Source organism: Stegostoma tigrinum, chromosome 11 (assembly GCF_030684315.1).
Source record: "Stegostoma tigrinum isolate sSteTig4 chromosome 11, sSteTig4.hap1, whole genome shotgun sequence".
Lineage (NCBI taxonomy): Eukaryota > Metazoa > Chordata > Chondrichthyes > Orectolobiformes > Stegostomatidae > Stegostoma > Stegostoma tigrinum.
The window spans coordinates 79,995,659-80,007,936 of NC_081364.1; positions in this window are offsets into that span (position 1 = coordinate 79,995,659).

A 12,278-nucleotide genomic window follows, 5' to 3' on the forward strand; every position below is an offset into this window, starting at 1 on the left:
TAGGTGGAGAGGAGCGTATAGATGGGGAGGTAATGAGGGGATAGGTCAGTCCAGGGATGATGCACAGGTCAAGAAGGTGGGATGCAGTTAGTAGTTAGGAAATGGAGGTACGGCTTGGGGTTGGAGGAAGGGATGGGTGAGAGGAAGAACAGGTTAGGGAGGCAGAGACAGAGTGAGCTGGTTTTGGGATGCAGTGGATGGAGAGGAAGGGCTGGGCTGGTTGTGTGGTGCAGTGGGGGGAGGGGACGAACCGGGCTGGTTTTGGGATGTGGTGGGGGAAGGGGAGATTTTGAAGCTGGTGAAGCCCACATTGATACCATTGGGCTGCAGGGTTCCCAAGTGGAATATGAGTTGCTGTTCCTGCAACCTTCAGGTGGCATCATTGTGGCACTGCAGGAGGCCCATGGACATGTCATCTAAAGAATGGGAGGGGGAGTTGAAATGGCTCGTGACGGGGAGGTGCAGTTGTTTATTGCGAACCGAGCGGAGGTGTTCTGCAAAGCGGTCCCCAAGCCTCCGCTTGGTTTCCCCAATGTAGAGGAAGCCACACCGGCTACAATGGATACAGAATGCCACATTGGCAGAGGTGCAGGTGAACCTCTGCTTAATATGGAAAGTCATCTTGGGGCCTGGGATAGGGGTGAGGGAGGAGGTGTGGGGGCAAGTGTAGCATTTCCTGTGGTTGCAGGAGAAGGTGCCGGGTGTGGTGGGGTTGGAGGGCAGTGTGGAGCGAGCAAGGGAGTCACGGAGAGAGTGGTCTCTCTGGAAAGCAGACAAGGGTGGGGATGGAAAAATGTCTTGGGTGGTGGGGTCGGATTGTAGATGGCGGAAGTGGCGGAGGAAGATGCGTTGTATCCGGAGGTTGGTGGGGTGGTGTGTCAGAACGAGGGGGATCCTCTTTGGGCGGTTCTGGTGGGGGGCGGGGTGTGAGGAATGTGTTGCGGGAAATGTGGGAGATGCGGTCAAGGGCGTTCTCGACCACTGTGGGGGGAAAGTTGCGGTTCTTGAAGAACTTGGACATCTGGGATGTGCGGGAGTGGAATGCCTCATCCTGGGAGCAGATACGGCGGAGGAGGAGGAATTGGGAATAGGGGATGGAGAACCCTCTATCCATCTCCCCTATCCATCTTTGATTCGCCTCTCCCTCTATCCCTATTTATGTCAGAACCCTCTCCACATCCCCCTTTTCTGATGAAGGGTCTAGGCCTGAAACATCAGCTTTTGTGCTCCTAAGATGCTGCTTGGCCTGCTGTGTTCATCCAGCTCCACACTTTGTTATCTCGGATTCTCCAGCATCTGCAGTTCCCATTATCTCTGATACAAAATGTGTACACTACTGGTTAAAAATACTGAAATAATTTCATTGTCTTCAACTTTAAAATCAAAGGCTGGAGTCTGCAGCTCAAAAGATATCAGAAGCACTGGGGTGAGGGGAAGCCCACAGTTCAGGAAATGCCCAGGAATCAGGGTGATGTCACTAGGCAATTGCCTGTGTGTGATAACATCACCCACTTGAACACAGAGCATTCGGGTCTGCACAAACAGGTGGTCTGCACGAAGGATGTGAGGGTGTGTGGAGTGATCAAAAGGATATTGATTAGAATGATTCAGGAACTGAGGGATATTAGTTGTAAGGTCAGGTTGGAGAAACTGAGGTTTTTCTGCACAAAGCGAACGAGACCGATGATCTTTGACAAAGATGTCAAGGTCTATAATACTCCTGAACATCCCAGATGTCTTCTTTTTTCAAAAACTGCAACTTCCCCTCATTTCCCGCAAGTCATCCCTCTCGCCCACTATTCACAATAATAACCAAAACAGGGTACCCCTCGTCCTCACGTACCACCCAACCATCCTCCAAATCCAACGCATCATCCTCCGCCATTTCCGCCATCTGCAATCCGACCCCACCACCAAAAACATTTTTCCGTTCCTACCCTTATCTGCTTTCCAGAAGGACCACGCTCTCCGTGACTCCCTTGTCTGCTCCACACTCCCCTCCAGCCCCACCAAACCCTGGCACTTTTCCCTGCAACCGAAGCAAGTGCCATACCTGCCCTATATCTCCCCCTTCGCCCCAATCCCTGGCCCGAGGAAGACTTTTCACATCAAACAGATGTTCATCTGCACATTTGTCAATGTTATATACTGTATCCGCTGTTCCCGTTGCGGCCTCCTCTACATCAGGGAAACCAAGCAGAAGCTTGGAGACCACTTTGCAGAACACCAATGCTCTGTTCGCAACAAACAACTACACCTCCCAGTCGCAAACCAATTTCCACCACCACCCGCAACTCCTCGGATGGCATGTACATCCTGGGCCTCCTGAATTGCCACAATGATGCCACCTGAAAGATGCAGGAACAGCATCTCATATTTCGCTTGGGAACTCTGCAGCCCAAGGGTGTATCAATGTGGATTCCACAAGCTTCAAAATCTCCCCTCCCTCACCCACATGCCAAAACCAACCCAGCCAGTCCCTACCTCCCTAACCATTTTTCCCATCTCAAGCCCCACCCCCATCCCCTATCCACTATCCTCACCCAACACCACCACCCCAACGACCTGTCCGTCCTCCCTGGACTGACCTATCTCCCCCTAACTCCACATCGACATTCACCTTCACTGGTTCTAACCCCAACTCTTTGACCTGCCTGTCTCCTCTCACCCTATCTTCTCCTTTATCCATCTTCGATCCGCCTCCCCATCTCCCTATTTATTTCAGAAGCCCCTTCCTCTCCCCCATTTCTGAAGAAGGGTCCGAACCCGAAACGTCAAACTTTCCTGTCCCCCTGATGCTGCTTGGCCTGCTGTGTTCATCCAGCTTCACACCGTGTTATCTCGGATGCTTGGAGACTGCTTTGTGGAGCACCTACACTTCCCCCTCACTGACCAACCCCCACCCCCTCTTCCCATCTAGACTCACCTCACCTCTACTAGCCTCATTCCTGCCTCCTCAACCTGTCTGTCTTCCCTCCCACTACCCGCCCCTCCCTCCTCACTGACCAACCCCCGTCAAATCTCCCTACCTACACTCACCTTTACTGGCTTTATCCCCAACTCCTTGACCTGTCCATCCTCTCTCCACCTATCTGCTCCACTGTCTACCTTCTATTACTGCCTCCCCCTCTCTCTATTTATTTCAGTGCTCTGTTCCCCTACTTTTTTACTGAAGAAGGGTCCAGACCTGAAACATCAGCTTTCCTGCTCCTTTGATGCTGCCTGGCCTGCTATGTTCATCCAGCTCCACACCTTGTTATCTCAGATTCTAGCACCGGCAGTTCCTGCTGCCCCCATCACCATTTATGATTGGCTCTAGCAGGATAGTTGGCCTGTTGATCTTGCAATCATTCCACCCTGTCTGTAATGCATTAGTTCTGCTGTTTGTAATGCAAGCAGTCAAATGCAGTATCTATAACAGTTGGCATCAGTTTTAGGTACACATGGTTCTGACTCCGGCACGTTTGCCTGCACTCGTCACTGAACCATTGACCAGCTTCATGGGAATCATAGACTGAGGGGATATCCGGGACAAAGAGTCACAGATTCTGGTGGAATACAATTCTGCTTCTGCTGCTGCTGTGGTTTCCATCACCACATGGATGCCCAGTTTGGAGCTGCAATAAGTGCAACGTAATGTCCCCCAGTTCAGACCGAGTCCCCATCGCCCTTGTACGCAGTGACCGACTCTGTTTTCTGATGTGGCAACACTTCCATTTGAATATTCTTATTCTTCTGACGGTCTTTCTGTGCTGTCACGTCTCCAATTTGTTACATTCCTCAAAACACATTTAACATATTCATCTGAATCTTTTCCCTTCCACTAGGGGCACCTTCGGGTGGCACGGTGGCGTAGTGGTTAGCACTGCTGCTTCACAGTGCCCAGGATGTAGGTTCAATTCCAACGGTCTGTGAAGAGTTTGCATATTCTCCCCGTGTCTGTGTGGGTTTCCTCCAGGTGGTTGGCTTTGCACCCACAGTCTAAAGATGTGCGGGCTAGCTGAATTGGCCACGCTAAATTGTGCAGAGTGTTGAGGGATGTGTAGGTTAGGTTGGTAACAAGGGGATTGGTCTGGATGGGGTGCTCTGAGGGTCGGTGTGGACTTGTTAGGCTGGAGGACATGCTTCCACACTGTAGGAAGGTTTTTAAAGTGAATGTTTCTCTCCCTGACCATGACTAAGAGCTCTGCAGTGTCAGTGATGCCAGCGTTATGTCGTTTGGAACCAATGCATTTGTGCACCTTGCGGTGTCACTCACTTCTCGGTGTTTGGTGATCCGTGTTGGACAGGGCAGTTGAGCAACTTTGACACACTTTTTCAGAATTTATTCAAAAACACAAATTGCTGAAGAAACTCAGCAGGTCTGGCAGCATCCGCAGAGTGAAAGCAAAGTTAAGCTGTTGGACCCAGTGATGACTTTTCAAAGATCCCAGTTTCTGCAGCAATTTTTCTTTCTTCAGATTTCCAGCATGCACGGTGCTTTGTTTTGTTGAAAATTCAGTCAGTGCCGATTCATTTCTGGAGAAACTCAGCAGGTCTAGGAGACAGAGAAACAGAGTTAAGGTTTCAAGTCTAGTGAGACCCTTGTTCAGAACTAGAAAGGATTGGAAAATGATCTTTTTAATACCTTGACAGAGGTAGAGGAGTGGTGACAGGAACCAGAGGGTGTGGGGACGCCGTATAAGATACAATGGGCTTTTAATTGTGGTGAAAGAGGAGCAGATGTACAGTGGGAATAAATAAAGGTGTGAATGGGGGAGATGGGTTCTCTCTATTGAGTGCAATGTTAACAAGACTCAAACAAGACAAAGTCACATCTTCTGCATCATATTGTGTTCAACATGTCTCCATTAATAACTCTGAATGTCGTGTGCATATACAAGCAATCTTATCTATCTGCACACGCACTGATTAAACAGTGTATATAAAATCATTTCTCCTCCATTCCATTTCAAACTACCGTGTTTTGTTTACATTGTCACTCACCATGCCTTCAGCCAAATTTATTCTGTTTCTTTCTCTGTGTTTTATTTTATTCCGTCCATGAAGAAGAAATTGCCTACTGGGCGATATCACGTTAATCCTGCCCAGTCTGCACAGCCACTGTCCCCTCTCCATTTCTGTTTCTGAATCACTCACATAAATATGTCTCTGACCCTTTAATCCCAATAAGCAAAGCAATTGGAAATGTAATGCTTGCTTTTGGGCGAAAGCCAAAAAATCGGTAAAAGAAAAGCTGTATAAACTGCAAAAAAAGTTGTTTGTAACTTTAGAAGCAAATTATTGAAAGTGTTGTGTTAAAGATAAAATGATGCCCTATTAGGGCAGTGAGAGGAAAGTTCAGCGAAATCCACATTTCCTGTCTTTCTCCAGGCAGTTGTGGCCAGAGACAGGGTTTAGATTGGCAGGTGTTGTGGTGGAGGAGACATCAGTGCAGTAACAACCTCTCGATTGGCTCTCAGGAACGCGGTTACATGTGATATCGCATGTGGATGACACGGCAGAATCATTGAGCCTGTGCAGAGAAAGCATCACCTTTCTCCTCTAACTCTATCATTGTGAGAGTAATTGGAGATGGGCACTAAGACCAATAGCAGGCGATGTCAGCATCCCACACAGAACAGGTATTGTTGTTACATTAAAAGTGTCAGAGTGAAAGGGGTTAACTGGAGCTGTTTGTTCCGTGACTGGAATTAATGTCAGTCTCCATGGATACTAACTGTGTCACTGGAGGGTTTCACTCTGCTATTAATAAGGGGTTTCTTCCAATGCGCTATCCCGTAGTATCCGTGGCTGTGTCATCCTCAACACGATTGGGATCAGCAGCTCCAGAGAGAGGGAGAGATCAGAATCTGTGACCAGCAGATTGGGATGTTCCAATAATGGATCAGAATCTCAGAACCACACACCGGAATGTTACAACAATGTACCAGAATCTGGGAGGAATATATTGGAATGTTCCAGCAATGGACAGGAGTTTATCCGATGGCCTTTACTGGCTTTCGATCGATTGGTTCCCGTTAACATGGCGAATAGAAGGTGTACTGATGGTTATTCAGGCTGGTTACTATCCCATCCTCGCTATTGTTGGTGTTCCTGGTAAGTCTCTCTATCTCTGTCCATTCATTTATTCTGTAAAACTTTGTGAACAGCATCTCAATTTCTATGATCTATATCTGGAAAAGATGTAAACTACTGTATTCACTTTCAATTACAAACTCTATTCTTATTCCATGGCTTTTTTCACCTTCACTTACAAACACCCGCGGAGCAACAAAAGTGTTCATAACCAGCATTGGCCCATTTTGTCCTGATCTGATTTATATCACAATATTCCCTTTATCACCAATAATATTCCCACTTTTCACTTCTTATTCAATGCTCTTTCTGAATAAACTGAAATCTGCTCCTTTCCAGTTGCAGTTCTCTTCTGGCCACACTTGCAGTGACTAATATTTTAATTGTGTACTTATTCTTATCTCTCCCTGGTCCTATGTCAGTTGCAAAGTGTGAGGGCAGTTTGATTCTAAAATGAGGTGGTTACAGCTTTGTATCACTGGTTTCAGCATAACCCGTCAATAGCCATGAGTGGGGACCATGTCCATCATCTCCTCAGTGCAGTGCTCCAATGTATTCATTTGGTGACAGAGGACATCTCTCTTCACCTCACCCCCACTGACCCGCTGCTGAGTGGGATACATTACTCTGTCTCCACAGAAGAAGACACAGAAAATCTTCCAGAAATTCCACAGGGCAGAGTGACTGTGAAAATGAGAAACTGTGGAAGATTAGAATTAATAAAGAGGAATTACACAAAACTAATTGAACTGAAGTTTGCTACTTTGCTCTGGTGCGTCCCAGAGTATACATGGAGGTGGCAATAGAGCTAGTGAAAGAGTTACAGGGCTATACAGCTCTTCAGTCTGACCAGTCCATGTCAAACATAATCCCAAACTATCTGAGTCCCACCTGCCTGGGCTTGGTCCATACCTCTCCAATTGCTTCCTGTTCATGCAATTATCCAAATGTCATTTAAAACGTAACTGCAAGAAAGAATTATTTGCAACCATACAGAAGTCTTAAGATTGTGGAATTTCATGTTCCTGCAGATTGGAAAATAACTGTTGTAATCCAGATAAAATCCGGAGTGGGAGGGGAAAAAATGAAAATTTGGACAACTTGTTGCCATTTATGAGGAAATATTGGAATCTTTTATGAGGACTGTGAAAACTTGTCACTTGGGGAATCATATTATGACTTGGCAAAGTCAACTTAGGTTAGGAAAGGGAAATCATCTTTGATAAACCTGTGGAGTTTGTGTTAATTAAAGCATCCACAAATTTTGGACCTGCGTCCAAATTATCCCCAGAAACATCTTCCATTGCTGCTTCACAGTCTTCCCTGCTAAGATTGTATTCCTCTAATTTTGACCTGTTCGCCCGTCATGTCTTTGCAGTTTCATTCCTCAATTATAATCAAGTCACATCCAAATGTGAGCAATACATTTAAACTGAAAAAGGGAGGCTTGAGAGATAAGACATGGAGAAAGATTGGAGTATTTATTAACTCAGTATATGTCATGTATGTATGAGAGAGAGAGAAAGTGAGAGAGAATATGGATGATGAGATGTAAAAATAGAGAAAACGAGAATATCGTCAGAAGTAGATGTACTTTCCTATTTGTTTTGGCAATTCCTGTGTGTTGTGGTCCTTTATCCAGTGCATGTCCGGCTGAGTAATATGTATATATTGGTTGAAGCATCCACACATGAGAACCAGTGGGAGCGGTGTATTTGAATTAACAGAATACTTTTGATACGGTTGCACACAGGTGAATGAATAAAGCTGGAGTCCAGGGGTAAGGGGGGTCTACTACATGGATTGAGAATTGTTTAGTCGAGACCATACAGAGAGTTAATCCCTTTTCCAGACTGAACACTGTTACGTGTTTGTACCACAGTAATTTGAAAGGCATGCAGACAATTTGGATGTGACCAGCAAGAGTATACATCTCATTTTGTGTTGATTAAATGGTGGGAGGTTGGAAAGTGTTGTTGTCCAAAACGACCTGCCTGTCTGTGATCGCAGGTTGCCAAATATAGTACACACAGGGGTATCAGTAATGAGGGAAGTAAATGGTATGTTGTCCTACATTGTAAATGATTCAAGTACAAAAATAAAGCCATCTTTCTGCACTTGTAGAGCCTTGATCAGAGAGTATTTAGGGTCACTGTGTACAATATGGTCTCTTTTGTAAGGAAAGCTCACCTTCCCACAGGCACGGTGCAGACGAGTATCACCAGTCTCATCCCTGAGATGATGGCACCATGAGGAAACTGGCTGTTTAATCTGTAGAGCTGTGAAAGAATAATAGATAATTCCATTAAAACTTAGGGTTGGCGGTGAACAATTATGCCCAAACAACACATTGATACGGTGAGAAATTCCATACTTTAGCGATGTAAATACATCTTGGTTTTACATGTAAAATTACACAGAGCTCCATGTCGATTGAGATAGTAATGCTGGCTCTGAATGAACTCTCTCCACATTGATGTGTGACCCGACACTGAATGTCACGTTGTTCACAATCCCGACATTTTCCAGAATACCTTACTTTTGAAACAGAAAGCCATCCGAACCAGATTCTGACGTCCACAGAGAACACAAGTCTGTCTTCTCGGAGGATGCGAGCTTGAGATTTTGCACAAAACATTAGGCTTCCCACCTCACTTCTGGAAAACTGCATTAAAGTACCACATGTGTACCACGAGCAATGGACACATGAGGAACAGCGTGAAGCAGTCTATCTGTGCAGCCCCTGCCCCATTTGCTTGTCGTGTTGGAGCATCAGTTACCTCACTCTGCTTCCATGTAAGTGACTGGAGGGGCTGAATGGCCTCCTCCTGTTCATATGTCAGTGACTCAAGGGGCTGTACAGCAGGGCCAAGTGCCTCATTGGGCTTCCCCGGGTACCTGTGTAACAGCTCAATGTGCGAACTAGTGTGACAATGCTGTAACTGTATGAGGTTATTTTGTTTTGGTTTCTTTTAAGAGAGGGATTGAGCAAGAGGCACGAAGCTGCCTAGTTAATAATACTTGAGGAAGCAGCTTGAGAGGCTTTGGCTTTTTTCCCAACATCTGTTAACTATTTCACGACTGTATCTCTGAATAAATGTAAACAGAAAGGCACCACAGACTTCTGGGGAAGAGAACTCCCATTCAAAATGGCCTTTTAGAATTTCTTCTCATGCATCTTATAGAATAAGAAACTCATGTAATGTAGCAATGCAATCTGATCTATTCCCCCTTTTCCAGTATTTGGCCGATATCGATCTAAACCCTTCCTATGCATTTACCAATCCAGGTTCCCTTTAACTGTGTAAATGCACCCGTCCCCATCACTTCTGGCTGCACTTTCTGTACACACGCCACTCTCTGCATGAAAATGTTGTCCCACATTCCCTTCTATATCTTTCCCCTCTCACCTTCAACATAGGCACTTTACTTTTTGACTCCTGGGAAACAGATCTTGGTTTTTCAGACTATTCATGCTCCTCATGGTTGAATAAACCTCTGCAATATCTACCCTCAATCTCCAACATTCCAGGGGAAAAAGCTTCAAACTATTCAGCGTCTCCCTCTCGCTCAAACCCTCAAATCCAGGAGCATGCTTGTCAATCTTTTCTGCTGCTCTCAAGGTTAACAACGTCCTTCCTTCAGCAGAGCCAACCGAAATGTACACAGTATTCTTAAAGTGGCCTCATCAACGTCCTGTACAGGAGCAACATGCCATCCCAGCCCCTATACCCAATGCTCTGACTGATTAGGGCAAGGGTGACAAACGTGTTCTTCAGCATCCTGTCTACCTGCTACTCCACTTTCAAGGAACTAAGTGTCTGCACCCAAGGTCTCTTTATCTGGCAACGGTCCCCTGGGCCCCAGCATTAACTGTATAAGTCCTGCCCTGCTTCACCTTACCAAATGCAAAACCTCTTATTTACCTAAATTAAACTCCATCAGCCACACCTTGGCCCATTGGCCCATCTGATCAATGTCCCTTTGCACTCTGAGATAATCTTCACCACTGCCCACTGCACCACTTTTTAATGTTATCTGGAAACTGACTAGTCATGTCTCTGATATTCACATCCACATCCTTGATATTAATGATAGAAAGGAGTGAACTCAGCACTGATACTTGCGGTACACCACTGGTCACTGATCTCCAGTCTGTAAAACAATCCTCTGCCTTCAAGCCAGTTTTGAATTCAATTGGCTATCTCCCCCAGATCCCATGTGCCCTCCCATTCATAAACTGTCTACCGTTCGGAACCTTACCAAACACCATCCTAAAGCACATATAGACAACACTGCCTTCATCAACCTTCTTTATCACCTCTTCCAAATAATCAAGTTGTTGAGACATGTTTTACACCGCACAAAGCCGTGTTGCCTATCTCTAATCAATGCTTGCCTTTCCAATTGCATGTAAATCCTATCCCTCAGAATCCCCTCCAACAACTTACCCAGCTCTCATGTCAGCCTCACTGGTCTATGGTTCCCTGGCTTGGCGGGTCACTGTTTCCTTTTCCAGTCCCACTCCTCCACTGGTCACAGCAAATTTTAAACGCAACCAGGTTGGTGCAGGCTGGGTCAGGGTTGATGTTAGGAACAAGACAGGCAGTTTTCTTTAATCTGCTAAAAAGCACTTTTATGACCAACATAAAGTTACTCAAGCTATGCTGGAAAGAAGAATGTAAAACAGTTTGCGTCTGCAAATATGTACATTGATATTTTTCCTTTCTAAAAATAATGACACACACACACACACACACACACACACACACACACACACACACACACACAAACACACACACACACACACACACACAGACACACACACGCACACACACAGACACACACACACACACACACACACGCACACACACACACACACACAGACACACACACACACATATGGATGTTTGAAGACAAACTGAAATGTTAATTTGAAATAACTTTGTCCACATAAGAGATGAACTGATGATTAAAGGAAAAATATGAGACTTCCCCAATTGTTATTCTGCTTCCAAATATGTTCTGTTCGCACAAGTTGTTGGCAATGAGATTCCTTCCTGGAACAGTTAGATTTGGCTGAATTCCCTTTGCTCCAGGCAGCGGGAGATTCCAGTGAATCGTTGTCATGAATCCTCCACGAGCGGTAAAGGTGACTGACCGGTGTTTAGCTCTCATACATTGCTGAGATGAGGAAGAAGGAATGAGAGAGGGAGCAATAGGCCATTGCTCAACAGGGAGGTTGCATTATTTTTCCCTTTCTGAGTTGAGTCACACAATAATGTTATTCGACCCCCAAACTGGAACATGTTCTGTTTGTCCGAACTATATGTTTCCACCACATTCCTGCTCCATGTCGGTGCATCATTACTGCTGTCGGACACAGAGCCATTTCCTTTGCAACAAGTGGGCCTACTTGATTTAAAGATATGTTATATGTGCCTGCGTAATTTAAAAGTAAAATGTTTAATGTCTTCACAATATCTTTGTTGAAATGAATGTGTCTTATTCCTGAATAAACACAAAAATTACTAGAAAAGCTCAGCAGGCAGGGAGCATTGATGAAGACAAATCAGAGTTAATGTTTCAGGTCCAGTGAACCTTCCTCAGAACCTGTTTTATTTTTTTAAATTAGTTCCTCAGTTTTATTCTCCCATACACGAGGAAATATCCATCAGGTATTCACCAGGTGCGCCATCTTGAAAATCTTGCATAATCAAAAAGAACATTTCTCGTTCTCAGGCCTGAGCTGTTAATCCTCCAGAACATAATGCCTTCATCCCAGGGCAGTGTATAGAGAAGCATCTTTGAAAATTTTCAAACATTGTCGTGTTTGCACTGCACAGATGCAGGGAAACATGCCTAAGATCATACCCGGCACACTTTGCAAGAAACAACATCATTCAATTCACTTTCCAAGTCACTTGCAACTTCTACAGAGCAATATTATATGATTTATGTACCAGGTCACACAAATCCCTCAGTGGCACGAACCTCTGGGTTCCTTCTCCAGTCATATAATTTACTGCTGTTTTATCCTTTCTCCGAAATACAAACTTCCCGTAACACACACTGTGCTGTTTTAATTGCAATGCCGAAAGTTTGCTCATTCTCATCCCCTGCCTACAGCCCGTTGTAGATGCTCTGCCTCCACTTGACATCTTATTGGACGACACTGCTGGTGTACTAGCAAATTGAGC